Genomic DNA, 25,004 nt, shown 5'->3' with positions numbered 1-25,004 from the left:
GTCCTGCCTGGTCTTCTCACGTACAGAATATTTCCAAAGGTCTCGGTCGCTGGTCATTTCCTCAGTGAGGCCTAAAGTTCGAAGGTTGTGCTTCACCACCTCGTCCCAGGTTTTCCTGGGTCTACCTCTTCCACGGGTTCCCTCAACTGCTAGGGATTGGCACTTTCTCACACACCTATCTTCATCCATTCTCGCCACATGACCATACCAGCGCAATCGTCTCTCTTGCACACAACAACTGATGCTTCTTAGGTACAACATTTCTCTCAAGGTGCTAACGCTCTGTCGAGTATGTACACTGACATTACACATCCATCGGAGCATACTGGCTTCATTCCTCACGAGCTTACGCATGTCCTCAGCAGTCACGGCCCATGTTTCACTGCCATGTAGCATGGCTGTTCGTACACACGCATCATACAGTCTGCCTTTTACTCTGAGCGAGAGGCCTTTAGTCACCAGCAGAGGTAAGAGCTCCCTAAACTTTGCCCAGGCTATTCTTATTCTAGCATTTACACTTTCAGCGCACCCAGCCCCACTACTGACTTGGTCACCTAGATAACGGAAGCTATCAACTACTTCTAGTTTTTTCCCCTGGAAAGTGACGGAAGTTGTTTTCTGCAGATTTTCGGAGGTTAATGCTCCCGAGCATCTGCCACATACAAAAACTATCTTCCCAGTTAGCCTACCTTTGACATTGCTGCACCTCTTATGTGTCCATAGCTTACACTGGGTACATCTTATAGAGTTTCTACCTACACCTTTTCTACAGATCGAGCAGGGCCATCTTCCTGAAGACATTTGTGGATTGTCTACCTTCCTACTTATTAGTACTTTGGTTTTAGCTAGGTTGACTCTAAGGCCCCTCGATTCTAAACCCCCTCCTTCCACACCTGGAACTTCTCCTCCAGTTCTGATAGTGACTCAGCAATAAGAGCAAGGTCGTCAGCGTAGAGGAGCTCCCAGGGACAGCCTGTCTTGAATTCCTCCGTAATTGCCTGGAGTACTATGATAAATAGGAGGGGGCTGAGTACTGAACCCTGGTGGACCCCAACCTCTACTTTGAATTCTTCTGTGTACATGTTGCCAACCCTAACCTTACTTACGGCATCTCTGTACATGGCTTGCACAGTCCTCACCAGCCATTCATCTATCCCTAGTTTCCTCATTGACCACCAGATAAGGGATCAGGGGACCCTGTCAAAAGCTTTCTCCATGTCAACGAAAGCCAGGTACAGGGGCTTATCTTTGGCTAGGTATTTCTCCTGCAGCTGCCTTACCAGGAATATAGCATCAGTGGTACTTTTCCCTGGCACGAACCCAAACTGCATCTCATCTAAACTAACTCTCTCTCTAATTAGTTGGCCTATGACCCTCTCCGTAACCTTCATTACTTGATCCAACAGCTTGATACCTCTGTAATTATTTGTATCTAGGGCATCACCTTTACCTTTGTAGCAGTTGACTAGTATGCTGCTGCATCAGTCATTGGGTATGACTCCTTCGTGTATAACCTGGTTGACTATACGGGTGACTAGGTTATAGCCGACAGATATTTTGAGCATCTCTGCAGTAATTCCTGATGGGCCTGGGGCTTTCCCTGTCTTCATGCTTCTAATTGCCTTAGCTACCACGGAACTATCAACTCGGATAGCTGGTCCCTCTGTTGGCTCAACATTCGGCAGACTCTCTTTATCCCATTCATTTTCTTTATTCAGCAACCTTTCATAGTGGCATCTCCCAAACCTCTCTCTTTGCATCCTCATTTAGCGCAAGTGAACCATCATCCATGCGAACACACTTCTCTCCTACCACATCACGATTCTCTCTCACACACTGTCTTGCAACACGAAATACCTCAAGTCTTTCATCCTCACGGCTCAGAACATTGGCAAATGTTTTCTTATCCACTTCCCCTCTGGCTAAATAAACCTGTCTCCTAGCTTCCCTTCTGGCTGTCTGATACAATTCCCTGCTACCACCGTTCTTCCAGTCCTTCCAAGCCTGTCTCTTTTGTCTAATAGCCCTGTCAACCACAGTGTTCCACCACCATGTTACTCTGGGTCGAGACGGTACTTTGCTCCATCCACAGATCTGGTCAGTGGCTGTCAGCAGATTGTCCCGTAGAAATCTCCAGTTGCTTTCCACATTAAGTGAAGCTATATCCTCTTCTATTTCGTCAAAGGCTTCGAGTAGTATGTCTCTAAATCTCTGTCCATTTGCAGGATCTTTAAGCTTCCAGACCCTTCTCCTCCAAGCAGGTCTTCTTCTGGGCAAGCATTTAGCTCTGATCCTGAAGTCGCTAACTACTAATCTATGTTGAGGAGTACATTCTTCGCCTGGAAAGGTTTTGGCATTTATAAGCAGCCCTCTTTCCCTTTTTCTGGCAAGGATGTAGTCAATCTGGCTAGTGTGTCTGCCAGAACGGTAGGTGACTAGGTGAGAAGTGGGTTTCCTGAAGTTGGTATTGCAGACCATAAGGTCATTTGCATCGCAGAACTCCAGCAGCCTGGTTCCCTCCTCATTACGAGAGCCAAAACCGTAGCCTCCATGCACGCCATGGAAGCCCCTGACATGCCGTCCAACATGTCCATTGAAATCACCTGCCACGAAGAGAAGGTCACTGTCATTTGTCAATGAGGTAGTCCGCAATATATATATATATATCTATATTTATCTATCTATCTATCTATCTATCTATCTATCTATCTATCTATCTATCTATCTATATATATATATATATATATATATATATATATATAAGAAAAAGGTTTGAAAATGCAATTTAAACGATGTTTATTTACTTAACCGGTTTCACTCTTTGGTAAAAGATTGTCAAAAGTAACATTTAAGGAAACATTGAATAATATGGGTTCAAAAAAAGTTTTTTACATAATTGTCACATTGAATATTATGCATTCAAAAAAGTTTTTTACATAATTGTCACATTGGATATTATGAATTCAAAAATGTTTTTTTATACATAATTGTCACATTACATGTATAAATATAGTGTTTGGTAACAGAGAAGTTCAATAGTGTGATGAGAATATTTGGGAAAATTTGGCAGAAAAGGATAAAACAAATATATTATTGGGAATTGGTTGCGTTAATTATTGGTTGTCGCAAATTGTCACATTACATGTATATATATACAGTCTTTGGTATATATATACAGCCTTTTGACAGCAAAAATTAAAATGGATTTTTTATACATCTCAGAATATTTTAAATTCAAGGCGAGAATATGTTTTTACTGACCTGTTGGTATTAGCAGAAAGGCTGAACTGAGAGAAAAGAAGAAGTAGCCAATGTGGTGTATACTTCCCCTTTATGCATGAATGATTTTGGGGTTATCAGGAGGTTAGTATGCGGGTGTGAATAGATGTGTCCGTGCCTGCTGGTCAGATAGCGTCTGTTTGTCACACACATATATATACACACACACACACACAACAACACACACACACACACACACACACAGTATACAAACACACACCACATACAAACAACACACACACATACACAGAACACACACACCCACACACAACGCACCCACATATATCACATATACACACAGCACACAAATATAACATGTATCTATATATAATATACACAGATATATAACACACATACACACACAACACACACACACACACACACACACACACACAACACACGCACACATACATACATAATATAAATATCACACAAATACACCTAGCATATATATACACATACAATACACACATACAGCATGTAAATAATACACATACACAATATATGCATGCAATATACATACGCAATACATACATATAATATATATATATATAGACAATGCATATACATATATACATATATACATATAAATAGTGTTTACATACACATACATAGATGTACCACATATACACACAACATACATACATACAATGCATACACATACACGTACGCATACATATAATATATATATACACACACACACACATAACATACATACACAATGCATACATATATATACACGCAATGCATATACATGTATTCATGCATATATAGCACACCTACAATATACATATATACAATGCACACATACACACACATATATACACTTAATTGTACACATACATATACAATACACATACATACAATATACATATACACAATGCACATGCAAATAATGTACATGTTTATACACACATAAACATGCAAATAAATATACACACACACACATATATATATACATATATATATATATACACACACATACATACATACATGCACATACATATATTTTTTCACACACATACACACACATATATATATATAAAATTCACCCCCCCACACACAAATTACAAACCTATAGCGGACACACTCAAATATATCTCTACATACCGCACACACACACAAACAAAGTACTAACATATACACACATACCATGCATATACACACACAACACACACACATATATATATATATATAAAAACAAATACACATGTAAATACATACACACGTACACAATGCTCACACACACACACACACATACACCCGCACACAGTGCACACACACACACACACATATATACACACGTGCACACACACCACACACACAACGCGCGCGCACACACACATATATACACACACACGCACACAGTGCACACACACACACACACATATATATACACCCGCGCACACACACACACAACGTGCACACACACACACACACACACAACACTCACACACATACATCACTTACATATATATAATGCATGCGTGTGCATGCCACGTATGTGTGCGGTCAATGCCCGCTAGTGTGTCCTATGCGGGCCGATGCGCGCATGTGCCCGTCCGCACGATATGCTGTGAGCGTGCGCGCGTCCCTGTGTGCTTGCTCTGGATGTGTTTCCAGGGGGTATGTTAGAGTAGGTTTAGTTGTGGTCTGTATTTTTGAATAAGATTACTTTCCTTATTTATTCGTGTTTGGTCTGTGGTGTTGTCCGAGCATTGGTATAGTGGGAAGACTAAGAATTTGGGGGACTTATTGTGTGCACAAAGGTCTAAGTGTCCACTTAGTGGTATCTGTCTTGTGGAGGGGTCCCTCAGTTGTTGTCGGTGAACTGTCATTCTTTCTCTGAGAGTAAGGCTCGTTTGCCCTATGTAGTCTTCGTGGCATCCTTCACACCTTATGACGTAGAGTAAATTTTTTGATGCGCACGTGAAATTATTTTTTATGATGAATGTGTATCCCGAGTGGAACTTGTACGACGATCCCTCAATGAGGTGGATGCAGGTCTTGCAGTTGGGGCGACCACATTTTTTGATGGTGGGCGGTGGGTTGTGTTGTGTAATTTTGCGTTGGTGAGGAGGTTTTTTAGGGATTTAGGTTGTCTCTTACTTTTTATTATTTTATGAGCTGCCAGTATTTTTTTCAGGCGTGGGTCTTGATTTAGTTGTGGAATGTTGTTGTATATAATAGTGTAAGCTTCTGCATTCCTTGGGTTGTGTGTTGAGAGATAGGGGAGGCTATTTACTGTACTGTGGATGTGTTTGGGTTTTCGAAGGTCTTGAATGTTGATTGATTTGGCCCGTTCTATTCCGTTGTCTACTAGTGATGCCGGGTAATGTCTTTCGAGAAGAATTGCCCTTAGTTCCCGGAGTCTTCTATTTCGTGTTGTGTCATTTGAGACAATAGTGCAGATTCTTCTCGCTAGGTTGAAGGGGATATTTGTCTTTGTGTGTTTTGGGTGATTGGAGGTGAATAGAAGGTATTGTTTAGAGTCAGTGGGTTTGTAATGGATGTCAGTTTCAATGTTGACGCCTTTTTTAATGATTAGGATGTCAAGAAAAGGGAGTTGGTCCTGACTATATTCCATTGTGAATTGAATGTTGTTATTTACACTGTTGATAAGGTTTTTGAAGTCTATAAGTTGGTCGAGTGTGTGGGACCATAGGATGAGGCAATCATCTAAGTAGCGTTTCCAGTTCTCCAACAGGTATTTGTGGAAAGACTGGCCGTACTTATATTTGGATTTTTCATAGATATGTGATTCCAGGTAGGCCATCACCAGGTTTGCATAGGTAGGTGCAACTTTCGTACCCATTGCAGTTCCTGAGACCTGTCTGTAAGTGTTGTTGTGGAAATACATGAAGTTGTTTTGCAGAATAAATTTGAGGCACTCAATTATGAATTCTTTTTTAATTCTTTCCGGGATCTCATTGGGATATTTATCCAGCCAGAATTTAATGGCTTCCAGTCCATATTCATGTGGGATTGTGGTGTAAAGATTAATAACATCAAAAGAAACGATTAAGGTGTCTTTATCGGCATGTTTGGGGAGATGGTTTAATAGGTCCAGGTCATCTCTTACAATACTTGGAATGTGTTTCAGTATTGGCTTTAAGATGATATCTATAAAGTTGCTAAGTCTGTGTGTTTCACAACTTGGGCCTGCCACTATTGGTCTCAGTTTGAGATCAGTGGGATGTGGTATAGTGATGCAGGTTGAAGTGGACTTTTTGCAAGCTTCTGTGATAATTTGACTCTTGTGTATTTTTGTGTGAGCATTGTGTACGTGTGTATGTATTTACATGTGTATTTGTTTTTATATATATATATATGTGTGTGTGTGTTGTGTGTGTATATGCATGGTATGTGTGTATATGTTAGTACTTTGTTTGTGTGTGTGTGTGCGGTATGTAGAGATATATTTGAGTGTGTCCGCTATAGGTTTGTAATTTGTGTGTGTGTGGGGGAGTGAATTTTTTATATATATATATGTGTGTGTATGTGTGTGAAAAAATATATGTATGTGCATGTATGTATGTATGTGTTATATATATATTTATATATATGTATATGTATTGTGTGTGTGTATATTTATTTGCATGTTTATGTGTGTATAAACATGTACATTATTTGCATGTGCATTGTGTATATGTATATTGTATGTATGTGTATTGTATATGTATGTGTACAATTAAGTGTATATATGTGTGTGTATGTGTGCATTATATATATATATTGTAGGTGTGCTATATATGCATGAATACATGTATATGCATGCGTGATATGTATGCATGTGTATATGTTTGTGTGTGTGCTTGTATATATATATGTATGCGTACGTGTATGTGTATGCATTGTATGTATGTATGTTGTGTGTATATGTGGTACATCTATTGTATGTGTATGTAAACACTATTTATATGTATATATGTATATATGTATATGCATTGTCTATATATATATATATTATATGTATGTATTGCGTATGTATATTGCATGCATATATTGTGTATGTGTATTATTTACATGCTGTATGTGTGTATTGTATGTGTATATATATGCTAGGTGTATTTGTGTGATATTTATATTATGTATGTATGTGTGCGTGTGTTGTGTGTGTGTGTGTGTGTGTGTGTGTGTTGTGTGTGTATGTGTGTTATATATCTGTGTATATTATATATAGATACATGTTATATTTGTGTGCTGTGTGTATATGTGATATATGTGGGTGCGTTGTGTGTGGGTGTGTGTGTTCTGTGTATGTGTGTGTGTTGTTTGTATGTGGTGTGTGTTTGTATACTATGTGTGTGTGTGTGTGTGTTGTTGTGTGTGTGTGTGTGTGTGTGTATATATGTGTGTGACAAACAGACGCTATCTGACCAGCAGGCACGGACACATCTATTCACACCCGCATACTAACCTCCTGATAACCCCAAAATCATTCATGCATAAAGGGGAAGTATACACCACATTGGCTACTTCTTCTTTTCTCTCAGTTCAGCCTTTCTGCTAATACCGACAGGTCAGTAAAAACATATTCTCGCCTTGAACTTAAAATATTCTGAGATGTATAAAAAATCCATTTTAATTTTTGCTGTCAAAAGGCTGTATATATATACAAAGACTGTATATATATACATGTAATGTGACAATTTGCGACAACCAATAATTAACGCAACCAATTCCCAATAATATATTTGTTTTATCCTTTTCTGCCAAATTTTCCCAAATATTCTCATCACACTATTGAACTTCTCTGTTACCAAACACTATATTTATACATGTAATGTGACAATTATGTATAAAAAAACATTTTTAAATTCGTAATATCCAATGTGACAATTATGTAAAAAACTTTTTTGAATGCATAATATTCAATGTGACAATTATGTAAAAAGCTTTTTTTGAACCCATATTATTCAATGTTTCCTTAAATGTTACTTTTGACAATCTTTTACCAAAGAGTGAAACCGGTTAAGTAAATAAACATCGTTTAAATTGCATTTTCAAACCTTTTTTCTTATATAATCCCACTCGTGCGATACCCCACAACTCAACTTTTATATATATATATATATATATATATACATATATACACATATATACATACATATATACATACATACATAGATATACATACTTACATACATCATCATCATCGTTTAACATACATTTTCCATGCTAGCATGGGTTGGACGATTTCACTAAGGACTGGCAAACCAGATGGCTGCACTAGGCTCCAATCTGATCTGGCAGAGTTTCTACAACTGGATGCCCTTCCTAATGCCAACTACTCCGAGAGTGTAGTGGGTGCTTTTACATGCCACTGGCACTAGGGCCACTCAGGTGGTACTGGCAACGGCCATCCTCGAAAATGGAGTTTTTTATGTGTCACCTGCACAGGAACCAGTCCAACAGCTCGAATATTTTTTCATGTGCGATAGGCATAAGTGCCAGTGAGGTGATGCTGGTAACAATCATGTTTGAATGTTGCTTTTTATGTGCCACCAGCATGGAAGCCAGTCAGCTGCTCTGGCAATGATCACACTCAGATGGTGCTCTTAGTGATCCACTAGCAGAGGTGCCAGTCATGCAGTGCTGTCATCGAATTTGATTTCGATTTCACTTGCCTCAATAGGTCTTTGCAAGCAGAGTTTAATGTCCAATGAAGGGACGGTATGCATAAGTAAACTAGTTATACTCCTGGCATAGCCCACAGGTTATGATCTAACTTGCTTGCTGGGTCTTCTCAAGTGCAGCATATATCCAAAGGTCATGGTCACCAGGCGTTGCCTCGGTAAAGCCTAATGTTTGAAGGTAGTGCTTCACCACCTTTATCCCAGGTCTTCCTGGGTCTACCTCTTCCACAGGTTCCCTCAATCACAAGGGTGTGGCACTTTTCACACAGCTGTCCTCATCCATTCTTACCACATGACCATATCAGGGCAGTCATCTCTCTTGTGCCACATCTGATGCTTCTTAGATCCAACTTTTCTCTCAAGGTACTTACAGATCTCTCAAGGTACTTACAGATCCAGCGGAGCATACTGGCTTCAGTCCTTGCAAGGTTACGCATGTCCTCAGCAGTCACAGCCCATGTTTCACTGCCATGTAGCATGGCTGTTTGTACACATGCGTCATACAGTCTGCCTTTTACTCTGAGTGAGAAGCCTTTGTCACCAGTAGAGGTAAGAGTTCTCTGAACTTTGCACAGGCTATTCTTATTCTAGCAATTACACTTTCAGTGCACCCACCCCAGCTACTGACTTGGTCGCCTAGGTAATGGAAGCTATCAACTACTTCTAGTTTTTCTCCCTGGAATGTGGCAGAATTTGTTCTCTCCACATTTTCAGTGTTTATTGCTCCTGAGCATCTGCCACATACAAAAACTATCTTCCTAATTAGCATTCCTTTGAAATTGCTGCACCTCTTATGTGTCCATAGCTTACACTGGGTACATCTTATAGAGTTTCTACCTACACCTTTTCTACTGATTGAGCAGAGCTTCTACCTGAAAAGGTTTGTGGTTTGTCTGCCTTCCTACTTATTATGACTTTGGTTTTAGCTAGGTTGACTCTAAGGCCCTTTGATTCTAATCCTTGCTTCCACACCAGAAACTTCTCCTCTAGTTCTGATAGTGACTCAGCAATTAGAGCAAGGTCATCAGCATAGAGGAGCTCCCAGAGGCACCGTGTCTTGAATTCCTCTGTTATTGCCTGGAGGACTATGATAAATAGGATGGGGCTGAGGACTGAAACTTGGTGGACCTCAACCTCTACCTTGAATTCTTCAGTGCACTCCTTGCCAACCCTCACCTTACTGATGGCATCCCTGTACATAGCTCGCACAGCTCTCACTAACCATTCACTTATCCTTAGTTTCCTCATTGACCACCAGATAAGGGATCAGGGGACCCTGTCAAAGGTTTTCTCCATGTCAACGAAAGCCAGGTACAGAGGTTTATATTTGGCTAGGTATTTCTCCTGCAGCTGTCTTATCTGAAATATAGCATCAGTGGTGCTTTTCCCTGGCACAAACCCAAACTGCATCTCATCTAAACTGACTCTCTCCCTAATTAGTTGGGATATGGCCCTCTTCGTGACCTTCATTACTTGATCCAACAACTTGATACCTTTGTAATTATTTGTATCTAAAGTGTCACCTTTACTTTTGTAGCAGTTGACTATGGTGCTGCTACACCAGTCATTGGGTATGACTCGTTTGTGTATCACCTGGTTAACTATATGGGTAACTAGGCTATAGCTGACACTGCCAGATATGTTTAGCATCTCTGCAGTGATTCCTGATGGGCCAGGAAGCTTTCCCTGTCTTCATACCCTTAATTGCTTTATCTACCAAGGTACTGTCAATTTGGATAGCTGGTCCCTCTATTGGGTCGACATTCAGCAGACTCTTTTTCTCGCATTCATTCTCTTTATTGAGCAACCTTTCATAGTGGTGTCTCCAAATCTCTCTCTTTGCATCCTCATTTAGTGCAAGTGAACTGTCCTGTCATCCATGCGAACACATTTCTCTCCTACGATGTCACGATTCTCTCTTACACACTGTCTTGCAACACGAAATACTTCAAGTCTTTGGTCCTCACGGTGCAGAACATTGGCAAATTTTTTTCTTATCTGCTTCCCTTCTGGCTAAATAAACCTGCCTCCAAGCTTCCCTTCTGGCAGTCTGATACAATTCCCTGCTACCTCCGTTCCTCCAGTCCTTCTAAGCCTGTTTCTTTTCTATAATAGCCCTCTCAACCACATTGTTCCACCGCCACGTTACCCTGGGTCACGAGGGGATTTTGCACCATTATACATAAGAAAAGAGATGACAACGGTATAAATGGTTATCATATGAACTTCATTACCTCACAGTTGTTTCTGCTAAGATGTAGTGGACTCACGGTTTCGTCAGAGACAAGTAGAGTCCTGACAAGAGTTATTGTGAGAAAATCACTTCTATATATTATACAATATATGCTGATACACACGTTATGCAGAGAGACTGAGATAGAGACAGGAAGGCAAATAGAGAGAGAGAGAAAGAGAAAGAGAGAGAGTGAGACAAAGTATACTGCCTCAGCGAATCTCAAACATACTGACATAGCAAACATGAATGTAAAAATTTTGCTGTCGATTATGATGATGATGATGTATATATGTATGTATGTATGTATGTATATATATATATATATATATATATATATATATATATATATATATATATTTATGTATTTATTTATATATATATATATATATATATCAATATCTATATATATAGAGAGAAAGATATATGCATATATATATATATATAGATACATGTATATAAATTTATAGATATATATATATTTATGCACATGCATATATATATATTTATATATACATGTGTATATATATTTATATTTATATATGAGCGTGTGTGTGTATATACATGCACATATTTATATATATTAAAGAACTGTACATGCATGGGTGTATTTGATGTATTGCCATCATCATTATCCTTATCACCATTTCCTTCCTCTTCATCATCTTCCTCTTCTTTATCCTTCCTCTCAATGTCTATTTCCATGTTTGCTTGTTTCATCACTGGTCTTTACATCTATCTCCCAAAGGCGATTGAACTTATCAAACTTTCCTATCAACTCTCCTCTGGACTAATTGTTTCCGATGTAGACCATCAGCCGTTTCCTCATAGTCCAGATTTTTACCATATCTCCATACACACACATACACATATTCTCTTGAGAGTGTGTGCATGTGTATGTATATATATATATATATATAATATATATATATATATATATATATAGATATATATATATAAACATACATGTATATATTTATATAAATATATATGTGTGTATATATATGTCTATGTATATATATGTATAATATGTATACATATATATATATATATATATATATATATATGTATGTATACATGTCTATACATATATTTTATTTATTTGTACATATATTTCTATTCATATATTATACATACAAGCATACATGCATTCATTTGTGTTTATCTATGTACATTTGAAGAGGCAAACAGGAAAATAGAACTCAAAATACGAGTATGTGTATATATATATATATATATATATATATATATATATATATGTATGTATGTATATGTATATATGTATATATATATATATATGTATATATATATATGTGTGTGTATATTTATATATATGTATATATATATTACGGCCATATCATGTTGAAAGCATCGGTTCTTGTCCAATCACTGAAGTTACGCAACATCAAGCCTAGTTAGCACTTAGATGGGTGACCACTTGGAAAACCTAAGTGCTTTAAGCATTTTAATTAATGCCGGCTCCTCTGGCCCCTTGTTCTGGTGGCACGTAAAAAGCACCCACTACACTCTCAGAGTGGTTGGCATTAGGAAGGGCACCCAACTGTAGAAACACTGCCAGATCAGATTGGGGCCTGGTGCAGCCTCCTGGCTTCCCAGACTCCAGTCGTATCGTCCAACACATGCCAGCGTGGAAAACGGACGTTAAGCGATACTGATGATGATGATGATGAAATATATTTTATTTATTTATTTACTTTTTTTATATATCTAGTTTCAGCTCACAAGCCGTGGCCATGCTGGGGCATCACCATTTGGTTTTGCTACATGATTTTACTTCATGAATGCTTTTTAGCAATTGCCATTTGGTGCATGAGAGAGTTCGATGCAGCAGTCCTCATCTGCACCTCCAGCCGTGAAGTTGGTTCATCTGGGATACCTGACAAGAAGAGATCCAGTTTCATTTTAAAGACATCTGCATCCACCCCATGCAGGTCTCTTAGGTTCTTTGGGAGGATATTGAAGAGCTGTGGGCCTTGGAAGCCCAGGCTATCACAATATCTTGTCCTACATCTTGATGGCAAATTTGGAGTCCTTGGCACTATGCAGTGGCACCCATTTCTGGCATTTGTGTAACTCTCGATGCCAAAGTTTGGGACAAGTCCTTCTAGGATCTTCCAGATGTATATTATGGCATATCTTTCTCGCCTACACTCTAAGGAATAGAGTCTCAATCCCTTGAGTCTTTCCCAATAGCTTATATGCTGCTATCTTCTTCATGTAGCTTCGTTGGATCGCCTCAAGTTCTGTGATTAACTTGACACTGGATGGTGACCATAGCTGAGAGCAATAGTCAAAGTGGCTTAGGACAAGTGTCCTCCAGAGGACCATCATGGTTTCCTGGTCTCTTGTTCTGAAGATTCAAGAATCCATCTGGTCAGCCGCCTACATTTCATTGCCAATTTAGCAACATGCACATGAAAGGTTGCATCATCACTCACGTAAATACCCAGGTCTCGCACTGATTGTGCCTCTGGGATTGCAGTCCCTCCAGGTCCAGTGTATTTATTGGGTATTGCATTTAGTTTTGCGTGCTGATAGCATAGAGCTTGAAACTTTTCAGCATTGAACTGCATGCTATTCTTTTCAGCCCACTTGTATATTTTGTCCAGCTCATATATATGTATATATGTATATGTATATGTATGTATTCATTTATTAACATTAATGTTTGGCAAAAGTTACTGAGTGACTGAAGGGCTGAGAGTTTCGTGTAGTGACACATATCAAATTACACTTATTCATTTAAGTAGAGATGTATGTTTGAATCACTGTATCTATTGAACCATCTACCTATCTATTCTTCTATTTATTTGTCTCTATATATTTGTAAACACACACACACACACACTTCTGTTGATTATTGCTGCAGCAACATCATCATCATCATCATCATCATCATCATCATCATCGTCGTTTAACGTCCGTTTTCCATGCTAGCATGGGTTGGACAGTTCAACTGGGGTCTGGGAAGCCAGGAGGCTGCACCAGGCTCCAGTTTGATCTGGAAGTGCAGTGTTTCAAAATTCTTTTCTATTCTAGGCACAAGGCCTGAAATTTTGGGGAAGCGGTGTTCAGTCAATTAGATCAACCCCAGTACACAACTAGTACTTAATTTATCAACCTTGAAAGGATGAAAGGCAAAGTCGACCTTGGTGGAATTTAAAGACAGCCAAAATACTGCTAAGCATTTTGCTCGGCGTGCTAACAATTCTGCCAGCTTGCTACCTTATTGAAACAGTGTTTAAATATTATACTGTATATACCTATACATTTTTTGCCATATACATTGCATATACAAAGAGATGCTGACAAGTTCCTGGCTTTTGGTAAAAGAAAATATAAGAGGATCAGTTAATTATGATTTTATTCAACATATTCCCTTCTCAGATTAACATTCTTATTGCAGTGGTCCTCCAGTTTTTCTGAGCCCTGTAAAAGAACTTGGAAGATTAGGCCTCCAACCAGGCCTTTCATGATACCTTTAACACCAGGAACATTTCAGCATCCCATCATTTAGGTAACTCTAAAACTAGTACCTTTATAGATATTTTTTTTTGGACAGTCAAAAATAAGGCGATCAGGGAGACTGGTTCAATTCTGTGAAGAAATATAATTACTTGCAAAATAAACAAAACTTCTACTCCCACCCCGCCCCCGCCTCTTCCCAGTTGGCTTGCTGTACAACATTAAAATTTAGTGTCATATATAATTTTCTCCTTTCACCTTTGACTTTGCCTTTCTCAACCGTTTTCTTGTCCTCTCTCTTTCTTTTAGTTTTTCTTCCTCACTTCTTCCTCTCTTTTTCTCTCATATGTGTATGTGTGTGTGTGTGTGTGTGTGTGCATCTTTTATCTTTTACTTGTTTCAACCATGCTGGACACTGCCTTGAGGGGTTTTAGTCGAACAAATCGACCCAAGGATTTTCTGTTAAAGCTTAGAACATATTCTATCAGTCTCTTTTGCTGAACCACAAAGTTACAGGGACATAAACACACCAACACTGGTTGTCAAGGAGTGGTGGAGGACAAACAGATATACAAAGACACAACGTACACACGCACACACACATGATGGGCTTCTTTTAGTTTCTGTCTACCAAATTTACTCACAAGGCTTTGGTTAGTTGAAGGCTCTAGTAGAAGACATTTGTCCAAGAAGCCATGCAGCAGGACTGAACATGAAACCATTTGGCTGGGAAGCAAGCTTCTTACCAGACAGCCTTGCCTGTGCCTAATAATAAAAGAAAAAGAAGTTAAATACAGGTTGTCCGTAAATTACCTTTACAATTTAAAATCATTAAGAATTAACATGAGGATAATTCAACAGAATTTATTGGAAAACATGGCAAACAAATAAAGTTTTATTAGAAATATCTGAACAGGCGCAGGAGTGGCTGTGTGGTAAGTAGCTTGCTAACCAACCACATGGTTCCGGGTTCAGTCCCACTGCGTGGCATCTTGGGCAAGTGTCTTCTGCTATAGCCCCGGGCCGACCAATGCCTTGTGAGTGGATTTGGTAGACGGAAACTGAAAGAAGCCTGTCGTATATATGTATATATATATATGTGTGTGTATATATGTTTGTGTGTCTGTGTTTGTCCCCCTAGCATTGCTTGACAACCGATGCTGGTGTGTTTACGTCCACGTCACTTAGCGGTTCGGCAAAAGAGACCGATAGAATAAGTACTGGGCTTACAAAGAATAAGTCCCGGGGTCGATTTGCTCGACTAAAGGCGGTGCTCCAGCATGGTCGCAGTCAAATGACTGAAACAAGTAAAAGAGTAAAAGAGTAAAAGAGAGTTCCACATGGGTTTCATTGGCTTTGTTCAACCTGCTGAGGTACCTTTCTTTTGTTTTTCTTTTAAAAATATTTCATAGACACCCTGCAGAAGTACGAGTGTGTAATTCCTATTAGTAAAATGTCTCTCCCATGATACAACATAGATGAAATAGGACATTATAGATGCTTCGCCCTATGCATAAACTGCATAGAGCTACTCAGATATATTACAAGCTCCTCTTCTGAATTCATTGCAAAGTTGAAATCGATTTGTTATCATTTGTAGGTAACTTGGAGACATGAGTATTTCACTTCTTGGCTTGCATCCTTTGCTTGAATGGGCATCAAAGACCAAATTAGTTTTTAGCCACAAAATGGTTCCATTTGTGAGCTCTTGTCAACCATAGCCACAATGATCTGGTTTCAGCTGCCATGCCAGTCTCCTTGGTGGTTTTCACCTAACTTCTTTTACAGCTCCAGGTTCTCTCCTCTCCCCACATAATGTGCTTCCATCACAATCTTGAAATAGCCTCACCCACCACTTCTACTTACCTTGTGCCTTGTGGGACCACATGGACACCGTATTTCCTATCTATCTCTTCACATCTCCTACCGATCATTCTCTCCTTTCCTCTACTAAATGTGATAACTGTGCAGCATCTCTACAAGAATCCTTCTCTCATACACTCACCCCCTCATCTGCTAGGAGGTTGTTAATCTCTATGTTGGTAATCTTATGAGCTACACAGTGACCTCATTAGTGCTGAAGCATGAAAAACACCTACAACACAGTGTTTGTCATTCATTTGGAAGGACAATCAGCTGTAGAGACCGTACCAAATCAGACAGCGGAGTTCCATACAGACCCTGGACATTGAATCCTGTCAAACTATCCAACGCATGCCAGCAAGGAAAGCAGACTTTAAATAATGATGATGATGATGATGGTTACGACGACAGGCACATGAGGGGTGTGTAATGAACTAGAACAAACACATTTTTTTCTATGCTCTGATGACTACCAATTTGATGAAAATTATTCACTAGTCTGTAGAAGTGTAGAAGCTGATGAGAATGGTTTAACTTAGTTTAATATAATTTTTGTGCATAATTAAAACTAGCTTAACACTGGATGGGATGAAGGTTATATTGTCTTTGATGTTATCATGTGTTCATTTATTTATATAAATAAGGTGTGTTATATATCATCATCATATATATACATATATATATATATACATATATATACATATATATATATATATATATATATATTACATATATAAATGTACATATATATATATATATATATATATATATATATATTTATATATATATATATATATATATATATGTACATATATATATATATATATATATGTGTGTGTGTGTGTGTGTACATATATATATATACATATATATATATATGCAGCACAGAATTTTGTCAGTGAATAGGTCGTGGTCTCAAAGCGATGAAAATATTTTGACAAATTAAATTTAAATGTTGAAGTGAATCTAACGGTTTTTGTGTGTTTCTTAAATGGCTTATAAACACCTTCCATGCTGCAATTGTTTTCGTTCCAGCACATGATCTCTTGTATTTTTTTCATTAAATATATTACTATTTTGCTGTCTAATAACTTGTACACATGCATATGTGTATGCGTTCACTATCCGCAATGAATGTACAAACTTTTACTAGTGACTTTGGTGTATACAGATGTCATATGTGTGTTGTTATTTATACATATATTAACATCTAAAAATAGAGATGTTGTATGGCCTAAAGCTTTATGTAAATTATGTAGGATATTAAAATGGAAGCTAAAATTATTTCTTAAATATTTCTGTAGCAATAAAAAACAAGATGCAAATGGAACATAGCTGTGATTTTGATATTTGTTTCAAAGAAAAACCCTTCCTTCTGTATATGTATGTGCGTGAGTATGTATCTATAAACACACATACATATATAGACATATATATATATATATATATATATATATATATATATATATATATATATATATTATATATATATATATACACATACACTCACACACTCATATATATATGTACATATATCACATACACATATATATAGATGCACATACATGCATGTACACTCTCACCCTTACACACATATATACATACATGCTCAAACACACACAAGCAGGCACATACATATTCTATGTATTTACATATCCATTATCCATTTAGGTAATTAAAATATAACAATTAATTAATATGGCTGAATAAACGAGAGGCGAGTCTGTTAAACAATTAAATATTGAACGATTTATATTTTCTAATGGTTCGTCTGATTATTAAACTAACTGAATGCATTTCAATTGTTATGCTAAGAGAAGAAAGGATAGTTGAACTTTTAATCATGATTATATGCATATATTAGTAAGTGATGAGAACTACTGCTGGCTGCATGAGGTTGCAGACAAATAACTAAGAGGTCAGTGGTTACATCTGGCATAAGTGTTTGTTTATAGCCAAGACATTTAAGTTTCAATTGTCTGTAAAGAGTTGTCAAAGAGTTCATACAGGTTCACTGCTTTAATTGACAGAACCACTATAAAATATATGAGCATTTTGGTAAATAACAGTATGAGAATAAGCATTTTTGTGTCGGTCTGGCTAGAAGCGTTCAGTTCTTTCTGGGTTCTTATGATCAGATATGTATAAAAGCAATTTCTGCCTGAGGTTAACCCTGCAGCTTTCAGATTATCTAGCAAGTGTGGTGATATGGTGACCCCCTTCGGTCAGACACTGACCATGGGTTTACACCTAGAGAGTTACCCTCTGAGGCACAAGTCTGGGCAAGGTTGTTTGTTATGGAAGACCAGCAGTCGCCCATGCATACCGGTCTCCCCTCTCCACATCACCGATGTTGTCCAAGGGAAAGGTAAGGGCTGATACAGCTTGGCACCTGTGACATCGCAACTCATTTCTACAGCTGAGTGAACTGGAGCAACGTGAAATAAAGTGTCTTGCTCAAGAACACAACACGCAGCCCGGTCTGGGATTCGAGCTCATAACCTCACGATCGTAAGCTCGACGCTCTAACCACTGAGCCACGTGCCTTCACGTGGCAAGTGTAATACTTATTTATTCACATTGCTTTGAATTGATTATGCATTTGAGTTAATCATACACATTCTTTTACTCTTTTACTTGTTTCAGTCATTTCACTGGGGCCATGCTGGAGCACCACCTTTAGTTGAGCAAATTGACCCCAGGACTTATTCTTTGTAAGCCTAGTACTTATTCTATCAGTGTCTCTTGCTGAACTGCTAAGTTATGGGGACGTAAACACACTAGCATCGGTTGTCAAGCGATGTTGGGGATACAAACACATACACACAAAGATATATACACACATTCACATATATATATGTATATATATATATATATACACACTTGTTTTTCTCTCCTTGCTCCTCTCCTTGTTTTTTCTGTGTCCCTTTCTGTAGAAGAGCGTAGACTCGAAACGTAAAAGACTTTTTCTATTCCTGAGCATTATACTAATACATCTGTTTGTTTTGTACACCACCTGTCTTCGTCTTTTGTTTTTTTTGTAAACTCTCCTATATATATACATATATATATACGATGGACTTCTTTCAGTTTCTGTCTACCAAATCCACTCACAAGGCTTTGGTCGGCCCAAGGCTATAGTAGAAGACACTTGCCCAAGGTGCCACACAGTGGGACTGAACCCAGAACCATGTGGTTGGTAAGCAAGCTACTTACCACACAGCCACTCCTGCGCCTATATCTTGAATTATCTGATAACATCAAGATTCTGATGATGTGGTTGTTTATTTTTATAATGACGTTGTAGGGCAGGCATGAGAGGCCAGATATGACCAGTCTGAATATAAAACAGGTAGAATTTTCAGGCTGGTTATGACTGATTTAAATACTATAGGATTAATATACATCACCGATGCACCTTTGTCTCTTCATTTCACCTTCACTGAAATTTCAAAAGAAACTAGAATTGTCTATATTTGGAAATTGCCTAAAGCTGGCAAATCAGATGCAAATAATATATATTTAATGATGTTTTTTTAAAAATTATTATTTGGCATGGCTGTGTGTTAAGGAGCTTGCTTCCCAACAACATAGTCTCAGGTTCAGTCCCACTGCATAGCACCTTGAGCGAATGTCTTCTACTATAGTCTGAGACTGACCAAAGCAGTGTGTGTGGATTTAGAAGATGGAAACTGAAAGAATTCATCATATGTATGTGTGTATGTATATGTGTGTGTGTTTGTATGTGTGCCTATGCACCTTCGTGTATCTGTTTTGTCCCCTGCCACTGCTTGACAACAGCCCCACCTTGGCACCTTGGGCAAGTGTCTTCTACTATAGCCTTGGGCCAACCAAAGCCTTGTGAGTGGATTTGGCATATGGAAACTGAAAGAAGCCTATCATATATATGTATGAGTGTGTTTGTGTGTCTGTGTTTGTCCACCCAACATTGCTTGACAACCGATGCTGGTGTGTTTACATCTCCATAACTTAGCGGTTCAGCAAAAGAGACCAATAGAATAAGTACTAGGCTTACAAAGAATAAGTTCTGGGGTCGATTTGCTTGACTAAAGGCAGTGCTTCAGCATGGCCGCAGTCAAATGACTGAAACAAGTAAAAGAGTAAAAGAGAGAGAATATATATTTTTTCTTTTGCATGGCAATTTCACTGTAGAACAAATTCAGTTTTTTAGGAACCTCGTAACTGTATGCATATGCCTCACAGCCTTAAGGCAAATAAATGTTTCAATCAAGTAGTTGACGTTTGTTTGAAATAGCAGCCTTACTAGAGTAATTCACTTCCATTTCAATAATTAAACTTGTATGCTGATTTGGTAGCACCATGGGCACAGATAAGCCTGATAGTAGAAGAATGCTTATGCCTTATAATTTAATTGATTTCAATGCTTCATATAAGCGAACAATGTTAGAAAACTTGTATATAATCTGTTTAGCTTAGTACATAGAAGTGACAATGGCAATACGAGTGTATAGTCGATGTATGGGATTTTAATTTAGTCAGATCTACCAGAACTACAAATCCCTCAGCAAAAAACGACAAAGTAGCCCTTTTCATATTATCACAAGGAGTATACTTACTACAACTGGTGCTGCTGCTGCTACTACTACTATTACTACTACTACTACTACTACTACTACTACTACTACTACTACTACTACTGCTACTACTACTACTACTGCTACTGCTACTGCTGCTGCTGCTGCTACTGCTGCTGCTGCTGCTGCTGCTGCACCACCACCACCAGCAACACCACCACCAATGATGATGATAATAATAATAATAATAATATGATAATAATAATAATAATAATAATAATGATGATAATGATAATAATGATAATGATGATGATGATGATGATGGTAATAATAATGATGATAATAATGATAATAACAATAATGGTTTCATTTATTTGACACAAGGGTGAAGGATGAGGGGGACAATACAAAGACAGACATGAAGCGTGAGGGTTTACATATAATGAAATGATAAAAAGAAAGACCGTATACACTGTGTACACTGAAAAAGGGACATATGCATAGCATACAGGGGCTAAAAGAAAGTGGTAGGGGGATGATAAGGATGTGGCCCTCCTGATACAGGAAGGCCTCTAGGGATAATCGAGAAACCCCACAGTCTGAGATTTCCCTGAAACCCCAGGAGCAAGTGCCCTCTCCAATTCCATGTCTCTGACTCACATGTCTACACTTAGAGAGATATCATTCACTCTTGCTATTTTTTCACCTTTCAGTCACCTTTCAATAAACTCACTTGAGGGTAGCACTTTTCTCTCCACTCTCAATTTCATTTTCAAGTGAAACTTGAAGTCAATGTGAGCTGTATCAAAGAGGAATGGATCTGTCCTCATGCCTTTTAGCCCTGTCCACCAAATAACTTCTTCTGCCACAACCATCAAGCAAAAGAAAATTTCCTTGCCTGCCCGATTGAAGGAGGGTGACAGAGCAATCATCATTACAGACTTGGCTGACAGATGGATCCATCCCACATGCAACAGCAGCAGTTTGACATGACCCCACAACTTAGCAATGCCTGGACATTGAATAAGGGTGTACAGAACAGTTTTGTCACTCTGCACACACCTCAGACAAGCCCATCTGACAGCACATCCATATCTGTAGGGTTTATCTTGAACCGGTAGTACACCACCAGAAGCACTGCCTGGCCAAGGACATCTTATCCATGATAATTCCCAACCAGAAAGTCCTCAGGAGCAGACTAGCTAGTTCATTCTCATCAGTCGCCAGAGTCTTCTGAAGAATGAATGTCATCACACAATCATAATAACAATGATAAACTACACTGATACACTGATACACTGATACACTGATACACTGATACACTGATCGCAGATGACAACATGACACAAATGGTCAAAGAGACAAAAAAAAACAACATGAAAACAGAATTACAAAAGATACTGAAGAAGAAATGGAGAGGAAAATCACTTCGTGGCTAATACCCTGCAAGGTTTGACAGAGAGGGAGTGAGCCTAAGTAAAAACCAACAACGGCTCAAAAGCTCTGGGCTAAAAGCTGAAACGGAAGGACTGGTTCTTGCTGCACAAGACCAATGCCTGACCACAAACAATTATAAAAACAAAATAATGAAAACAGGCCTCAACACCAAATGCAGAATGTGCAACCAGCTCATTGCGACAGTTGACCATATCATCTAAGGCTGCCCAGTCCTCGCCAAGTCGGAACAAATATACAGACATAACAAATTTAGCAGCTATATCCACTGGACAATATACCAAAATTACAGCATCAAAACTGACAGCAGTTGGTATAAGCATGTGCCAAGCAAGGTACAAGACAACGACCAAGCCACAATCATTAGGGATATACCAGTTCAAACCGACAAAGAAATAAAATATAATCATCCAGATTGGGAAAAAAAAAGGCCCCAGCTTACTGATAGACATTGCTCTCCCTTCTGATCAAAACATTGTCAAAAAAGAAGTGGAGAAATTGTCAAAGTATAAAGACCTTGAAATTGAAGTATGTAAGATGTGGGCATGAAGGTAAAAACAATACCAATAATAACTGGAGCATTGGGCATGATAAAATAAAAAAAAACGTATGAACTAAAACATAGAAGCTATACCAGGATCCTCAATACTACACATTGTCCAAAAATTAGCCCTGCTAGGAACAGCCCCCATCTTACACATGACACTAGCAATCTAATAATACATAACAACCCACAAATACAAGACACTTTGTACAGAAATTGCCCAGTGAAATAAACTTACACCAGCAAGCCAAATAACCAATGCATTATACACTCAACACACAGTACAAACAGTTACAACAAAAGACTGCACCACACCTCAAGAGAAAAAAAAAAGAAAACTAACACAGTACAGTACCAGGAAGAGTTTACGCACTCCCAACAGCAGAAAAGAACACACAATGCTGCACACACCCCAGAAACACAGAAGTGTAGCAGGTGATGCAGTTGAAATTCGCCTCAATCTACCAAATGTTGAACAGTTATATAATAATAATAATAATAATAATCATAATAATAATAATAATAATAATAATAATAATAATAGTGATAACAATAATAATAATAATGATAATAATAATAATAATAATAATAATAATAAAAATAAAACTACTGAATAATAATAATAATAATATTGATGATGATGATGATAATGATGATTATGACCATGAGATAGAGAAGAGGAAACCAGATATAGTGTTAATTGAGAAAGAAAGCAAATGATACTGGATCATAGAATAGCATGCTCAGCTGACAACAAGGTATGCTATAAGGAAGAAAGAAAAGTTGCTAGATATCACAGGTTAGCTTGGGAGGTTAAGCAGTTGTGGTCAATGAAAAAGGTGGTAGTAGTACCAATAAATGTCAGAGCCCTGGGAACAGTGAGTAAAAATCTTGAGAAGTACACGGAACAAATAGGGGCTGCACTAAGGGTGGAACACTTGCAGAAAACAACACTGCTTGGAACCGCTCGAATACACTGGATGGTACTTGAAAAATAAGAGGTGTTACTTTAGTTTACTGGTAGTGAATAGCTGACACTGTAGTACATCTCCAGCATTAGAAGCTGTACAAAGACAATGAAATTATAATAATATAATAATAATAATAATAATAATAATAATAATAATAATAATGACCAACAACTCAAGGGCTTACTAGCGATAGTCAAACAATTCAGTGACGACATCAGAATGCAATTCGGCCTCGATAAATGTGCAAAAGCTACCTTTATCAAAGGAAAAATGACAGAAACATCTAATGTTAACCTTGACCATCAGAATGTCATAAAAGAACTAGACCCAGCGGAGAGCTACAAGTACCTAGGGGTAATTGAAGGGAACGGAATAAGGCATTCAGAGATGAAGGAAAGGATCAGGAGAGAATGCTATCGAAGAGTGAGAGCAATACTCAAGACAGAGCTGAATGCAAGAAACAGGATTGAAGCGATCAATGCATTAGCCATACCAGTCGTGACTTACAATTTCAATATTGTTAACTGGTCAATTACTGAAATATGTCAGCTCGACAGAAAAATAAGGAAACTGTTGACAATGCATAGAATGCACCACCCTAAGGCAGATACAGAACGACTCTATCTGCCAAGAAAAGAAGGAGGCCGTGGTCTTTTGCAACTGGCAATAACAATGAAGATTGCTACAATTGGCCTAGACACCTACCTGAAAAACTCTGAGGACTGGATGTTAAAACTTGTCTCAAAACATGAATACAAGAAAGCATCATACTCAGTCACAAAACAGGCAAAGGAATATCTAAGTGAATTCCGAATACAACCAATTTCGGAATTAGAGATAGACATACAAGAAACAAGCACAGAAAAAGCTAGGTGCATGAAAACCCGTGCCAAAACTGCGGCCTTAGATATTCTGAATAATAAATGGCAAGAAAAACCTCTCTATGGCAAATACCCAAAGAGAGCGAATAATGCAGAT

The sequence above is a fragment of the Octopus sinensis genome, linkage group LG9 (genome assembly GCF_006345805.1).
Source record: "Octopus sinensis linkage group LG9, ASM634580v1, whole genome shotgun sequence".
Classification (NCBI taxonomy): Eukaryota; Metazoa; Mollusca; class Cephalopoda; order Octopoda; family Octopodidae; genus Octopus; species Octopus sinensis.
The sequence above is the reverse complement of the archived record's forward strand: the minus strand, read 5'-3'. Positions refer to the sequence as shown.